General features: G+C 35.8%; 1 long non-coding RNA gene across 1 annotated transcript; it reads right to left on the bottom strand.

Annotated features, from left to right (window-relative positions):
* Positions 1 to 1,604: 1,604 nt before the first annotated feature.
* On the bottom strand, positions 1,605 to 17,048 carry LOC149769888 (uncharacterized). The gene is made up of 3 exons (XR_016419022.1): positions 16,942 to 17,048; positions 10,426 to 10,513; positions 1,605 to 1,841 (listed from the first exon to the last, which is right to left on the bottom strand). It is a non-coding gene; the product is annotated as an uncharacterized LOC149769888 (long non-coding RNA).
* Positions 17,049 to 17,795: the final 747 nt, after the last annotated feature.

Genomic DNA, 17,795 nt, shown 5'->3' with positions numbered 1-17,795 from the left:
TTATGATTTTACAACAAAATATGGTTCAACTAAGCTATTGTGTCAAGATCACAGACATATTTCTGGCATTAAATTGTGTAAAAAGGAGTTGAAGCCATTACAAGAATTTTTAACATTGTGTAATTGTGACTTTTCAATTGATGAATTTTCAATAAATCTGTACTGAATATTAACCACAGCTGAAATAGAAGAAATGGGTGGTACAAAATGTACAAGAACCATAATAATATTTACTTTGACTGAACCAGTAATATCATATGATTCCATTTTCTCTTCATAACACCAAAACAGTTTAATTCCTAAATATAGTTTATCAGCATCCTGAAAGAGGTGCATTATAAACTCAAACTTCTGAGATATATTTGTTCAGCTCTGTACCTTCACACTTAGTCAATGTTTAAAAGATAAAGATTTTCCAAAGTTTTACTCACTGGTTATAGTGGTTATTTAAAGACAAAAAATATAGCCCACCCCACCCCCAACCCTTGCATATGTGAAAAATTGTATATCTTAAGAATTGTCAAAATAACTTTTAATTTCATTTATTTTACTGTATGATTCATATGTGTAGTCTGAGTTATAAAGCCTACAGACCTTCACAGTAGACTGCTGGCTACACTTTGCCATTTTGAATCATGAACTTCAAATGTATCTTTAGAAACAAAATAAGCCAATAACACTTTTAAACTTTGCATAACTTTTGTAATTCATTTCTTGCACATTCAGAATCTGATTTTTCCTACTCTTACCAAATTCCGTTTTCCTATTTAAATAACCATAAAAACTACTGTATCTTCAGCTAGTTCAAGTTCATTTTCAACCATATGGGACCAGCCATCGTTATGAATTATCTGTCTTACATATGCATTATTACCACAACGAAAGCAATTTCAGTCACAGTACATGCAAACAGGATAGATATATGCCAAACGTCTTTCTATCGTGCATGTTGCCAATGCAAAGCAACTTCATCTTGTACTGATCTCTCTCTCAGAAGAACAGAATAACTGTATAGCAGACTCTTAAGAGACAAAAAACAAATACATCAAAAAGATATGACTATTGGCAAAAGGTTTGTTCAAAGGACTTTTAATAAACTGCACCCAGAAACAACTGTACAATGGTAAAGAAAATGCACTCCTTTAATTAAACTTCCAAAATACCAAGTTCAATTGCCTATGACTTTATATGTGCACCAGTCATGAAAACAATAATATATAATATTGGTCCCCAAGTAGTGTAAAGTCTACTACTGAAAATTAGTTACCCCATGGTTCAGTACCCTCAGTTGATACACAACTTATGCTAGACTTACTTGCACGGTAATGTATAAACATTAAGTGATGACAATTATAAAAGTTACCCCATACAAACTGCTTGCTTTGTACAGGCATTTTGTTTACAAAACCTTTGAAAGTCTGAGTGCTTCGCTCTAAGAAGAAAATGTCAATGGATGGATTAACACTCATACAGACAGATGGACAAAAATACCCCCTTCCAATATACATTTGAAGGGAGAATATGAAACAATTTTGAGACATCTGAAATGTCCAAAAGATAAATAGGTCACTTTCTGCTTAGAGACTTGTTTAATTAAGGTATAAAATAGTCAATCCCTATCAACATTTATTATGTAGTATCCTCTAAACGAAACAATCAAATTCCATTCCAGTCAACATCTCGTAGGAAACTGACTTGTTCTCTGCACATGCACTAGATACGGGGAGTCAATGGAAGTTGTAGATTTAGCATCTTCATAAGGCGGCATTTGCCTTTCTCACCTCCAACATCAGGTACTAGCTTGTAAATATGAGCACTTTGGTGATACCTGGAGCACTAGCCTGGAAAAAAGTCAAGTTACACAATAGAATAATTTGTTATTAATTGTAATATATTCACATAAATGTATACTGCATTATTATTAAATGTAATATATTCACATAAATGTATACTGCATTATTATTTTGTAAACATGAACATCATAATTATATACCAAAATATATTATAGGATATTGCACAAATCAGGCAAATCTCTTATTTTTATTTGCAGTTAAGAAATAAAATCCAATGAAACCACTAAGGAAATTGGTAGTGACATCATACACATCAATGGCTCTCTCCCTCATTTTCAAAGTATTTTCTTAACTGATCCCTCCAGCTTTGGTGCGGTTTTATTTAGTGTGAGGTTACACAATCACACCATTAGGTACAACATTATATAGTGCCAATGGCAACAGTGGAAACAGGTCACAAAAGCAGAACTCAGCATTTGTAAACAGCCCTATTAATAACTTACAATCAATACAGAATAGATGCTACTAGTCCTATATCATTAATTACTGACCAAAGTAAACTACACAATATCGATATGCAGAATAACAGGTGGTGTTTCAGAGTCCCATCTTTACCATATAGAATCATGATTGCAACATATACATTTGATCCTCCATCTTGTATAAATCTGTACAGGATAGCTTGAACCAATTCAGAGGGTGATATGGTAAATATCAGCACAGGAATTATTTGAACCAGTTGAGGAGATAGGAGAGACTGTGGAATGCTCTGGCACATAATTTTAATATCTGCAAAGACCAATTCAGGTGACTGGAACCACTGCTAGACTCTCTTAAACATATATGTACAGGACTTGATTTGATCAATTTTGTATGTGATGTAGATAACAATAAGTGGTCTAGCACATATGTATTCTTGATTTGTCTGCACCAATTAGGGTGATAGGAGACCCTTCTAGGTGTTCTGGCACATTCCTGTGTATGATTGCCTTGACCATGTTTGTACAAAATTTGCATTGAACATTTTGTTGTGACAGGAAGCAACACTAATGTTCAGGATTTGCAATGAATAATTCAGCTGATATGAGAGAGTGATAGGAACTCTGATACATACCTGTACAGGACTTGCATTGGCTAATTCAGGTGATAGTAATTGGAAGTTATATGTCAGTATGGCATATGAACGAGAATTGCGAATGGAACTGATGTATCTTAGCTCAAGATACGTAGCCTTGCACATGTTCATTACATGTTGGTGTAATGAAAGTGTACTGTTGAGAGTGACACCTAGGTTTCATACTGAGTGCAATTTTAGTATTGGTATTTGCTGACACATATTGTTTGAGGTAATGAATGTGAATTAGAAAATCTTTTCATGGTGATCATGATGGCTTCAATTTTATTATCATTCATCTGTTGCATGTCATATGACTTCACAAGAGAAAGGCACCTCTCTACGCCTTGGATGGTAGCCTCAACTCCAGTTGGGCAGCTTGTCATGGAATTGTATAAATCCCTTTATTTATTAAATGCATGTACTTGGGATTATTTTTTGTGTACAACAACACCCGAAGGTGATTTATGTATATTGTACAATATTTTGAAACAGTGAGTTCGGTTCATCCTATGGTGCACACACGAAGTGCTTTCGTTGGGAAAAACAGAATACTTCCAGTGCACAGATGATGTATGGTTGCATTGTCTGTGTATAAATGCCTCACTGTAAGACTAAATCTACACATTACGGAACATCTTGTCGTTGAGCAGTCTACTTAAAGGATTGCATATCTTCAGCTATAGAGGTATCTGAGTTATTTATTAATTTTCTGTGTACAAGTTATAACCATTATACTACCACATTTAGTTTTATATATTTTCTATGTAGCTTCAGCTTATGTAGTATAATGCAAATAGTTAATATTCTTGTTTGTGACTTAACAAGAGATTTATATTAGCAATAAAAAGTTCCATTTTTAAGAAACGTTTAGTAATACAGGATTCTTATCGGGCATGGGTAGGTTTGATTCTGAGCCTGTTTATTGTTTTGTAACTATTGCGTTGATAATGTAATTGTATAGCTTACCGTATATAATGTCATTACGTTTTATTGTATATGCCCATGTCATGCATAATACATGTTATTAGATGTATTTTCAGCTGATCGGAGTCGATGTGGTACCAGCTATAGAGCTAACAGTAGAAGATGAACCATAGCAGCCGTAGTGAACAGTGTTGCTGGTCAAGTAGCAGGTGATCAGGCATTGTTAACTGATTGGTGGGCGCTTGATGGACCAAGGAATTTAATGATTGTCGGTGACTACCTGGAATACTGACTGATTGATTGACCAGTGTGACTGGTTGCTAAGTGTGCTGGTGATGGAATGTGTAACTCCATATATGTAATCTTTTAGCCATGGGCTAATTTTAGGGTTTGTAATACACAGTGTTTTGGAATTGTAAAGATATTTTGTATGATATCTGTCCCTTTGTTTTCATCATTGTACTTTTTTAGTAAATACCTAATTTGTCACTATCAAAGTCAATTCAGTTTTACTATTTGAGTAAAATACATTCGTTTCATCATGTGAAATTACTGAGAAGCATTCACCTTTGTCCTTGTACTGCGTAAGGTCTTTATTTGTATTTTCATTTGTTATTAGGTTTGTGCAAGTTATGTTAATTTGTCCACTATCTGGATCTTATACATGCACATATTAATCATAATTGTTTTCTCATTCAAGTCATTCACCAATAAACATTGTATTTGTATCACCATCAACAGTGTTCTGTTATAAATCTGAAATCCAACTTGGTTATTTTGTTGCACAGCTAGATATGTATATTTGAGTGTCATAAGTGTACAACTGGTGACACACTGGATGTAAATCAATGATACCTGAGAGCTGCTGAGTGTACATAATGCAGAGAATGGCACCGAGAATAGAGCCTAGAAGAAAACCAAACATAAATCAGCTGGGATGGAATGTTTTCATTTGCAAATAGAATATATGTCCTGTTGATTAAAACCAATTTGAACAATAGTAAGGCTGTATTGTTAATACCAAATACATGTTGGAGATTGTGAAGTGATATATTATGGTCTATTGTGTCAAATGCTGAAGACAAGTCATGGAGGTTGACGTCTGTAATTTTTCCACTATCCACAGCAGAGAGGTCATTAACTACCATCAGAAAGGCAGTTGCAGTACTATAGCGAGGGCGAAATGCAGATAGTACATTGCTAAACAGACTATTTGAATTCAGATGAGATACATTTTGGAATATAACAATTGTTTTGAAATGAATGAGAGGTTATATAATGGGCGGTAGCTCTTTAAACCATTATGGTCGAGTGTCAGTTTCTTCATCAGAAGGTGTCCATGATGGCAGTTTTGAAAATGATGGGAATTTTTCCGATAAAAGGACTATTGATGACACTGGTTAGTGAAGATAAATATTCAATCTAAGAAACAGCAGCGCTATCAGAATCATCTTGAATTCACATCATTTGGGACAATTTTTATCACAGCTGTGTGGACCAAATCCATAGAGAAATGATGTTAAAGGTTGTTGTACATACTCCTTGTCAAAACTGTATGGTAATAATGAGTCGGTTGAATATGTGTTGTCAAGTTTATCTCTAATGGATTGAACTTTGTCATTGAAAAACTTTGCAAACAGGTCCAAAAGTTTGACTGGAAAGAAGGTCTTCGAATTGGTGTATATTTCTTCCTTGACATTAGCTTGTTCGTAATCTCAATGAACTCTTTGCAGCTGGTATTTTCAGTGATCCAAGTGCTATAGTGGGATGATTTTGCTGCATGAACTGAGCTTGTAAAGGATGGATGAAGTTATAATGATTGCAGACATTAACAAAATGTTTTCCCTCAACACACCAATTATGTGGTGTACCATGTTTTATTATATTCTCTGATTGGCATCGATAATAAGGACATGTACTATGACTTATTGATGACATCTAAATATTTACATTAAAAGCCATTTAACGCACAGAGAGAGAATTAAATTATGAATGAAGCTTACCGATCAAGCAGCATATTTAAATGAAGTATAGTTTGCTCTTTCTTGATGGGTGGGTTTAGGGACTAATAATTATGTAACACCTACTTATTATCAATAGATTGCTCTCATTTTCTATGTAGTGGCACACTGATTATTAACATCATGTTGCTGACGTTTCCAGCACTAAATGGGTTTGATGGGCCCCATAACTAGCTCCCAGATTGAATATAACATATATTGTCAGCAGGAAACGGAATGCTGCAGACCAGAAGATGGTTGGACTAACTGCTGGGACATACAATACTGCTTAGATGTTGCTGTGCTACTGCCACAGCAAACAAAACTAAGGTTGAGTGAGACACATGACATTAGGTGCATAACACCATCCAGAAAAGAATTATTAAAACAGGCCCAAATGTAAAAATAATTTTACATCGTGGGCATTGATTCTCATAAAGGAAAGATGTCTCAGAAAATGAAAGGGTCTATTTTTGATAGAATAATTCACATCAAGGTAAGGGCTACTGAACTATAGTATGTACCTTTGGGAGGAATGAAAACTTGTACACTTCAGCTTTTGATTTAGCCAAAATAAAAATAACCAGGCAATGGGGTCCATGTTGATTATCCCTAGCACAATAGCCTGCTGAATCTAATGGTTCAAATGGTTAATGGGTTACCAAAGGTACTTACCAGAAAGGAAGTCTGACACCAAGGCAAAACTGAAAAGGCATTAAGTACATTCTGTATTCTCGTTGATGCCATGGAAAGAGGGAAGATCATCTTATAGGAACGATGTTGGTATCAAGCATGACTCATTGAGCTGGGCAATGACCAAAGACCATATGCATAATTCCACCTAGATATTAGTGATATACTGGGCTTTCGATATCAAAATACTTGATAAATGCCGAAAGGTGAGGTTCTGACTATATGCTGCAACCCATAGAAAACTCATATATATATATATATATATATATATATATATATATATATATATATATATATATATATATATATATATATATATATATATATATATATATATTTGGTGCCTTTAATAATAAACACCAAAACAAAAAGTCATTCTCTTAAAAAACAAATTGACCAAGGTGCATATCTGATCAACATGTTTCCATTCTAGACTAGTTATGCAATGTTCTGTAGTTGGCATTGTAAGTGTTGGAATTTAATTTTCGTCTAGCCTGGCATTACAGTCTGCAACCTTGCTTTAAAACCGACATTAGTAGATAGACAATTTGATATATGCCTGGACAAAATGTGGAGAATCTGTGGGTTGTTGTGTGGGCGGGACCTTCTAAGCTGCAACAGTAGATCTTTTTTCAGTGGTATCTCCATTGAGATGTCTGCCAACAAGTTAGGGAAGTCAGAGACTCCCTTACTGTACTACATTGTAAAACAAGCCATGGTGTTCAATTCTTAATCGGGAGGAATGAATGAAACAATTGCATGCACTTACATCTAACAATGGACACAGAGTGATGTTGACCTTGTTAAAGATCATTCCCTTCATTTATTGAGATGTTTGTCTTGAATGGGTCTTTAGTGACATCTTAAACAGTCTGGATTCTGGTAATGCTGTGATGAACATGATAATGGGGCATTCCAAAACATGTTTGTTCCAATGATATGTACAACAGGTTGTTCTGTTTCAGCCACATAAAACAATATTATTCTCAATTTGATGTTTGCCTAAGGTGGAATTAGTGGGACATCATTTCTTGTTAGCAGGAAGGTGGTAAGAATAGAACAATAGTGAAAATGATCGCCTTATCTTGTCTTCTTATCCACCTTAGTTCTTGAGAACCATTGATCCCATGGGGTACAGGATTGGTTTGTTGTGTTTAGTGTTTTAGTAGTCTTTTCTTTGTCCCTTCGGGAACTATCTAGAACACTTCTTAAACGCTAAGGCTGTGCAAAACTACTTTCTCCACCTGGCCATTAAACAAGAGTCTGCATGAGAAAGGCTGTGATCTGATCTTGTATTTGTGGTGATCATAAGAAGGAAGAAGTGGAGAAAACTGAATTTCTTTCTGCCAGTTCTAGATTTATTGCTGCTGTGATGTTGCATTTGTCAGCAAGTGTTAAGCAGCTCTATTAAGTTGACGAGTCCTTTATGCCAATGACTTCCACATGTGTCCTGTGAAATTCAAGGTGGGAGGTGACAGACAGCTCTTGTTTTGTTGAAGTGTCTCAGTCAACACGAGGTCCAGCGTTTCTGACAAGTTGCTGAGATTCCTTAAAGGCTTTCCAGTTCACATGAGCAGAAGATGGCTTTGTCATTCACAAGGAAGCAATATCACTATCTGCTTCTATGTGTTGTATTTGTTGTATTGGTAGTGCATCGGTAAGTGTGCCATAGTATCTCTTGTTGAAGTTAGATGGAAGATGACATTGCAAAAACGAAACTCACTGAGGTAATATATTTGGAGACCCATGAGGTCAATGACTCTTTTGAGTACGAAATCAACTTTAATCATGAAGATGGATTAGGACTGGGATGACACATGTTTCGTGTCAACCAAAAGGCTTGCTAAACCAAGGCTTGATAGGCGGATTCTTCCTCTGCCACTGTGAGTTTAAGCTTGTAAGAACATGTCTTCATCACTAAGAGAGGGTAATTTGAATCTGAAGTCTTAAGTGCAATCCAAGATGTAGCGGGAGAGGACTGTCTGATGGAGGGAGGTGTATGACTAGCAATCATTAAGTGTATCTCTCAAAGCTTGAAGAACAAAGACATTACAAGTTTCTTGTTTACTGGTGCACTCAGAGATGTTCACTGTGTGCATCACAAGTCTTTTGTCACTCTACTGGTAATTGGTTCATGTGAGCGCCTGATTAAGTGTGCACACTGGACAAAGAGTTGGCATCATGTGTCTTGAAGGGTGAGATCAACTATGGTATTTACCACATAAGACCTTCTAAATATGTCCAATCTTGACAGAATAGTGCTACTTTTCTATAGTCATGCAGTTGAGATCTCAATGAAGAAGGGTTCTAGGATATGTGTTCCATAGAGCAGGCCCATGGTTGTGACAAGCAAGACATTACTTGAATTTCTGTCATGGATTGATTTTAGTCAAGCTTAAGAGTGACCAATGAAGGTGAATGGTCATTGCACTCGACCATATTAGACCCATAAGCTCCACCAAAAAGTTTATGGCGCTAAGGCGATGAGGGTGAGAACATTTGCAGTTGTTGTCCCTGAAACCTGTTTATATGATGGATCATGGCTGACAAACCCTTGAGTGATAATCATCTCCTGAATGGCAGTCACTGCATAAACTATAATAGTGTCCTTGTCACTGAGGGATTATTGGTGCACCTTCCCTTGTGCAGATCATGCCAGTAATGCTACCCATTGATATTCTAGAAAATATGATGAGTAATTGTCATTCGTGTGTTTCCAATGTTTACAGTTTTGCATTTGCCATGCCTTTATTAATAAGCAAAATAGGCAAACCAGACAATATTGACCTGAGTATCCAGCTATGCAAACATGTTTATCAACTTAGTGAGTGGCTGTGACTGAGGTTCCAACTATAAAACAAATACTTGTATGCCAAAAGTTCATAGAAGGCTATAGAGAAAAACTGAAATCGTCAATATATATACCACAACTAGAATTTTAACTTAGTATAAACTATCTGTAGATATAACTAGACAACAGCCTATACAGGAAACATTCATGAAGCATCACTGCTACCTATATGTTTTGGAGAGCTTCTATCTCATCATATCTATAGAAAACTTACCTGTATATATCTGTAACCACAATATTTATACATCTAAATTAACAAGAATTTACTATAGCCTACCTGCACCTTAAATAAGCTCTGCTTGAAGTCCAGATTTGAGTGAAAGGACTAGCGACCCTTGCAGGTATGTTGGAGTCTATGGACAATGTGTTCAGTAATTTTGACTAAAGAAAGGTGCTGACAGAAAGAAACCAGAAAAGTTGAAAACAGAGATGGAAATTACTTCCATGTCAGAGGGAAAGTCATCTAAGCTTGATTCCAGATAACCTTGGAGTGCAAGGTCTCTATGACAGGGCAAAGTGTGCTGTTCAGCATGAGGGGGAAGCAGTAACTGAATTATGACACAAGTTTGTCACCAACCTGTACATCATCGGAAGATCAGTCTGGCTGACTGCCATTCACATGGCCAGACAAGATGTAGCTTCCATTGCTAAATATGTTAGCTGGATGGGATTGATTTGCAAGGTAATGGCAGCTTCCCTAAGACATTATGGCCAGATAACATATTTGATATGGATATGTGACAAATGCTTGTGGCGTAATGAACGCAATGAGTTCATTATATTGTGACACTGAGTAACAATGCACAAGCTAAATGGATGACATGTGAGACAATACAAACATCATGCGAGATGGAAAAAAAATCCTACACTAAAACACAAAGAACTTGAAAAATTAACATTCTTTATGTATCTTAACCATGTTAATAACACATATGCAACATGAGTGTGAATTAATATTATTTATAAATATTCATTTTAATTTTCATAATGAAAGAATAACAGCAGTACAAAATAGTGTGAAGGAAAATCGAAAGAAAAGTACAATACATTCTATTTCTTCAGTTTCCCCAGGGATTGTCTGTTTGGCTCCAAGTTTTTGTTCAATTGACTTCAACACATTAGTAATGGAATTCAACTGTAAGGGAAAAAACAGTTAGTTTATCATCTAACATCCACAAGGAACTGTCCAATTATCTACAGTAATACATTTATTTATTTATTAGGCAATGCTCTAATGTTTGGAAGTAATTTTTCCGAATGACTTTGCTTGTACACATTACACACGATTTCATTCAATAATTATGTGCAAAATATCATTTACATTCAATAAAATATAAATGTTACTATAGTCAATTATATGTATCACTTTCCATGACTCATATCGTTCACCATGTGCCTTATCACATGTCTTTAAGAAGTACTGAACAGAGAAACCAATTATCAGATTGAACTATGTTGTTTCTATAATATCTAATATGATCACAATGTATTATGAGGACATATATTACCTCACAAATCCTGCCCACCCAGATAAATAAAAATATTAACAGCATTTGGTAATTTTTGCACCAAAATTATTACATTTTTGCTGCTTTCTGGGAGTGATATCAGATAGGTGTAGTCACCATTAGGTATATGGCCTGTTTGTCCCTTCATTTGTCAGTCCCTACTGCATGAGAAATGACAGCCCTTCCATAGAGATAAATACAGCGAGGGTTATATGCGGGGGGGGGGGGTAGGCAGGGGAAACAAGTTTCATCTTCAAATAATGTGACATACGTTATTTTTATGGTTTTCTAATTACAGTGTACATGGTTTAGGTAAAAAACCTAATTTCCTGAATCTATCACTTACAAAAAAAAATACAGAAATAAAACAGTGATGCAGAGAAGATTATATACTGGTATACCCATGTCGCGGTATTAGTATCAGATAGAGTCATTACAAGCTTACGCAATTTTTAACGTTCATGATTTTCCTTGCAATCAAATGAAATTGTACTAAATACATGTCAGTATTTCTCATCATTCATGAACTTAACATAGTGTTTATTCACAATATCATCCTATAGATATGCATGTTATTAAAACAAAGAAACAGGCGATGCTTTGCCATTGCATATTACAGAGGGGGATTGATTAGTGTTAGCTTGCTTGATATTTGGTTGTGACTTTAAATTTGTGGTGAGTGAGCTGAGATCTCCATTAGGTACAAATGAAGTTAACTCAACTGTTTGTTGCTTAAAGGAATAAGCCATCAGATCAAGGACAAGTAGAAACATTATATTGTGCTCTTCCTCTCTGAACACTATAAGAATAAAAATGGCCTCAGTCTTATATACAGTTCAGGACAACTTGCTTGCCTCCTACCGCAGAACAACTCGATAAATGCCTTCGTTTATTGCTTGACAAACATGCCCCAGCTATCAAGTGCAGAGTATCAATTCAAACGTGTTCTCTATGGTATAGCAGTGTTAGGGACCAGCTTCGCGCTGTTAGCAGAGACCACCGTAAAGCTGAGAGGCTCTAGCTTTCCACCAGACTCACTATTCATAAGCAAATATATGAAGCCGCTAAGACGAATGTCACAAATATAGTCCATGCAGCGAAATCAGCCCACTACACTACTAAGATCATGGAAAGTTCCAGCTGCAAAGAGCTCTTCAAGATTACTAACAAGATAATGTCAAGGAACAAATCTACACTACTTCCAGCAACCTTCTCTCCAGTCGACCTTCCGGACATGTTTGCATATTTCTTTCGTGACAAAGTATAAACCATTAGAGATAAGCTTGACGCCACAATTTCAATTGGCTCGTGGTCAATATACAGTTGGGATACAGAATTTAAGCGGCAACCATTAGCAGCATTTGAACCTGTCTCTATGGATTTTGTACGTACAATCCTGATGAAGAGTGCACCAAACTCAAGTGAACTTGATCCAATTACATCATCACTGCTGCTTGAGTGCTTAGTTCCAATATTGCCTTCACTAACTGGTGTTATTAATACCTCTCTCTCATCAGGGAAATTCCCATAAGTTTTCAAAACTGCCATTGCAAAGCCTGTGCTGAAGAAACCAACGCTAGACCATAACGATTTAAAGAACTACCGCCCAGTTTCTAATCTCCCATTCATATAAAAAAAATCTTAGGAAAGGTTGTTCTATCCCAGCTTGCATCTCATCTGAATTCAAACAGTCTTTTTAGCAATGTGCAATCTGCATATCGCCCTTGCCACAGTACTGAAACTGCTCTTCTAAAAGTAATTAATGACTTTCTCTCTGCTTTGGATAGTGGAAAGATTACAGTCCTCACAATCCTTGATTTTTCTGCAGCATTTGACACGATAGACCATGATATATTACTTCACCATTTCCAGCATGTATTTGGCATTCCTGATACAGCCTTACTGTGGTTCAAGTCCTACTTGGTCAAAAGGACACCAATTGTATCTGCAAATGGAATACACTTCAGCCCAGTTGATCTATGTTATGGTGTTCCACAGGGGTCTGTTCTTGGACCTGTTCTCTTCATTCTATATACTCAGTCACCTTCAAGTGTCATAGATCATCATTCAGTGTCTCACCAATTGTACGCTGATGACACCCAAATATACAAATCTAGCTACCCATCTGAAGTTGATGCTACCATCTAAGGTGTATAGAGGTGCATTTCTGATGTGAAATAATGGATGTCATGTAACAAGCTGCAGATGAATGATGATAAAACTGAGGCCATTCTGATCACAACACAAATACTTTCTCATTCACATCCTTTACCTCAAACAATAAATATCAGCAACACCAACATTAAATTCACACAATCAGTACAAAACCTAGATGTTACTCTGGACAGTACTCTCACATTGCACCAACATGTCATGAACATATGCAAGGCTGCATATCTTGAGCTGAGACGCATCAACTCAATTCACACATATCTTTCGGTCGATGCCACTAAAACACTTGTGTTTCATTAGTACTTTCAAGACTGGACTATTGTAACTCAATTCTGTCTGGTTCATCTCAATATCTACTCCAGAAACTTCAAAAAGTTCAAAACACAGCTGCTCGGATCATACTTAGAGTACCACAATCAGAGCACACCTCCCCGCTGCTCTGTACCCTACACTGGCTATCCATTCAATCCAGAATCAACACAACATTTGTTCTCTGTGCTACATTTCGCTGTTGGACTCTAGTCCAACATACCTATCTAACCTCACTCATGTGTAAACATCAGCAAGATACTTACGCTCCTCTTCTGACAATCGTATACTTATTATTTCCACTATGAAAGCAAAGTAATATGGACAGCGTTCTTTTGCATACCAGGGCCCAGCAACGTGGAATGAATTGCCCACTGAACTTAGACACAAAGACACAGTAATCACTCACATTCAAGAGGGCTCTCAAAACTCACTTATTTCGACTGCAAGAACAAACTTAAAGACCTAATAATGTTTCATACCTTAAATATTCTCAGCATGTTTATTTAATAATGTTTTCTAATTTCATGGTGTTTGTTTTTGTAATCATATCATCTTATGTTTTTTATCTTATAGGTGTTGTCTATTGTTGTAAAGCGCTTAGAGCTTCTAAAGATTAGGTGCTATACAGAGTCCTCATTATTAGTATTATTATTATTAATGCCCTAACTGGGTCTTTGCACACTTTAACATTTGTGGTAACTTGCCATTCGTAATGCAACCAATTACTTGCATACGATAAACTCAATTAATGTGGCAAAACTGCTGGTAGTTCAGGCCAAATGACAAGGCATGAATATTACTGACTTTGCCTACTAACGCTAGAGTGAATATTAAGCAGGTTTTATATGAAAATTGAGTCATTGTGGGTGATCCTTGTCATTACCCCCATTGATTCACAAAAAGTAAATGTAATGAGACTATTCCAGTTTCATGAAAAGTCTTATGCTTCTTAGGCTTTCAGACTGTGACTGGTGGATGCATGATGAGATTTTAACATTCCATCTTTCATAGGTGCAAAATGAGAGCAGGTTCTATTGAAGATGAAGGGGGTGGAGTGGGCAAATGAGACACTATTTGTTTATTGGCTAATGCTGTATTAACCATCAAGTTCTCTAGGACACTGAGCATGCCTGTCAGGTGGCAAATTTGAAATGTGAATTTGTCAACATGGATAACACCTGAAAGAATATCAAACAAGAAGGTAGGAAAATGGGGATTTGGTTCACACGCTTGCCTTCTAGAATAACTGACAAGAATTTTCCAAAAAAATCAAAATGCTATTTCCTGTCATCACCTCAATTTACTAGGGTTTTCAGCTCCAATAGGCTGATATGCAAAAAACATTCCTGAAGAGATTAAATCCTGTTTTCCTATTGTAATGAGGGTTAGATATTAGCACCTCAGTTTTGATGACACCTGTTTAGAACGTCATTCCCAGATGTTGATCATCAAATTGGATGTCTGAACAAAACAAAGAGTGAACGTCCTTTCTGGAACCTCATTTAGTCCAAACTATGATCATTTAGTAAAGTGAGTAAAGTTTCAGCCGCTGAGGTAGTAGAATATTCTGCAGTGGTTTATGAATGGGCAGCAGAAAACAAAGAGATCCATGACTGCATTGAAAAGACCCACAAGGCAAAAGCAATTCCTAAGCGGAAATTCCACTCTCCGATTAGATGGAAGACACCACTGAAATGGAATACAGGGTATATTCTTGAGGGAGGTACACGTGATGTAGAGATAGGATTGGAAGTCCATGTCAAGAAGAATGATTTATCTGGAGTTGGGGGTGTGTTTGTTTTGGAGATTTGGAACTAGAACACAAGAGGATTGTTTTGCATTGATAATGGTAGGATTCAAACATGCACACTCTTTTGGTTGCAAGTCCAGCAAACTAACCACTTCCAATTTATATTTCTTATAACATGTAGATGGTGACATACAGTAGATGCATCGCATTTTATGGAAAATCTCCATTCCCATGTGCTGAACTGGATGTAGTGTGCATTATATGTAAGCAATATGTTGTGACGCCGAAATATATAGTTATGGAGACTAGTTAAAATAGAATAAATAGCTATCATATTACAAACGAATTGATGTATGCCAAGGGAGAATTTCATATCCATGTGTACAGGAGATGGTCAGGCCTGCAATGTCTCTGATGATGCCTCTGACTTTGGCATGGAAAACTGACATTACTCTGTTTGCTAAAAGCCACATTTAAATTAGTGTCATCATTGTGAGACAAAAGGACTGTAATTCTCCAGGAATAAGTTGGCTGATTCTACAGGAGGATAAATGCCTAGAAGTGGACTCAACTTTTGTTTTTGACTGTATCTGGATGCAATCAAATGTGGGGTTCAGTGGATTAGAGGATAGCTTGACAGTGTACTAAAGAGCCAATTTCGATTTCCATTTGTGATGCAAGCAATGACTCATTTGCTTCAACATCACGGCTTTTTGAAAATCTACAGACAAAGTTTAAATACTTGATTGAACATTGATTGAACATCTGCAGGTACGATGCATCTTGTATTAAATCCAAGGATGTTTAACGTTTTTATTTTTTGAGGTGTCTAATATGTGGAAGGAAAGCTGCCAAATAGTCACAAATAAGTCATTCAAATTTTGTCTTTGTCACAATGGAAATAAGGAAAGATAAAAACATAGTTTTTGGGTCATCATGAATTTGATGTAAATCGTTGAAATGCATAGTATTAGATTTAAACAACATGTTTTGTTCGTATCATTCTGAATAATATTTAAGCATATGTTTAAACTTGATGTTTAATTGTATGGACATTTTTTTACATACAACAGATCAATGCATAAGATGTAGTAAGTTCCTTGATTGAGTCATTTGATAATGCTTTTAATTTAACGTTGAAATGATGAAGTGTGCTTCCTTTTTAAACACTGAAATTTCTACTGTTCAGAAATGAATAAATAGTATGTAGTAGGTAGGTGGCCCTTTACCCTAGTGAAAATTACATAATTAATCTTATTATTGAGAATCAAAGAATAATTTCCTTGGAATAAAATGTAATAAAAGTCAAGTACTTTGAGGTGCTGTACATATTATTTACTATAGAGTTCGATAATTAAGATGGTACCGGTTGCTTATTGTGTGACAGAACAGACAATTGGGCTGCAAAATAGCGGTAGATAACGTAGAGAGAGCAAAATGTCAGAAAGAAAATAGAACATAATTTACTGATGAGAAAACATATAAGGATTGCTCAAAAGTATAAAAGACACACATGAAAACTGTTTTTAGACTTCCTAATAGAATGCTGATCAAACACAAGCAAAAATATGATGAGTTACGGAATTTTGAAGGAACTCCTCTATTAAGTGAGAAACAAGAATGATCTGAATTCCATCCCATCATATAACTGAAGCACTTTTGGTGCTAAAACAAGCAAAAATACATGGTAATGACTTTGTTCATCGGGAGGGCTAGGTTTGTGAGGTAGTGGATTTTTTTATCCTAATGTATCATGATCAAATAATGTATTTGAAAAACAAATTAAGTTTTAATCAATAATAAGTAAACTACTTTACTCACCTGGTTCTCTATCTTGTCCACCCTTTGTTCTACATTTGTTGAACTAGGTTCAGGACCAATCATTATTTTCTGACTGGGGCTGGGCATGTCTTTCTTTGTTGTTACAGCTTGCTGCAGCTCATTTAATTTGTTTACCAGCTGCTCTAACCTGATTTTAATGATAACAATAATTATAATGCTAGGTAGAAAGAGTATTAATTTCAAAGCATAAGAAACGTTTTTAACTATAGGCCATTTTAGGTATACAAAACAAAATTTCCATCTAAATGTACTAGAATATGTTGACCAGTTCATATGATATGCTGATTCAAAGAAACAAACACTTGACGAAATATAAAGCTAATCAACAAGAGCCTTAACTCAGTCAAACATGGATTAGACAAGAAAAAATGCCAAATGGAAGGGATAGCTTTAAGATACTTTTCATACCAAATATTCATCAGAATATAAAGAATGATTCTGGTGCCACGGTGATTAGATGAAATATCCCATATAAAGATGTGCAGCAGATTGCAACGGTTACAACTCCATCTAAGAATGGAGCACATAAGACAAAACCATAATATGCTTCTACATCTAAGATACAAATAGAATGAGAATATATTTGATTGGCCTTATGCAACAATGTTTACAAACAACATCCAATGTAAATATAGGAAATTGATCAACAAGGAGTTGATGAGAATTACCACAGAAAAGTCTGTGTGATATTATGCATACCAAATAATCTTTGATGGTTACAGCAACATTCATATGATGATTTGAAGTTAACTATCATTTAACTACTTTAATCCAACATGGAGTAGACTAAATGACACCAAGCAATGAAACATACTTTGTACTTAACCAAGTGA

This window comes from Sinohyriopsis cumingii, unplaced genomic scaffold, assembly GCF_028554795.1.
Source record: "Sinohyriopsis cumingii isolate HCF-2022 unplaced genomic scaffold, ASM2855479v2 utg003081l, whole genome shotgun sequence".
Taxonomy (NCBI): Eukaryota; Metazoa; Mollusca; class Bivalvia; order Unionida; family Unionidae; genus Sinohyriopsis; species Sinohyriopsis cumingii.
Note: the sequence above shows the minus strand (reverse complement) of the source record. Positions and strands in the feature narration are given on the sequence as shown.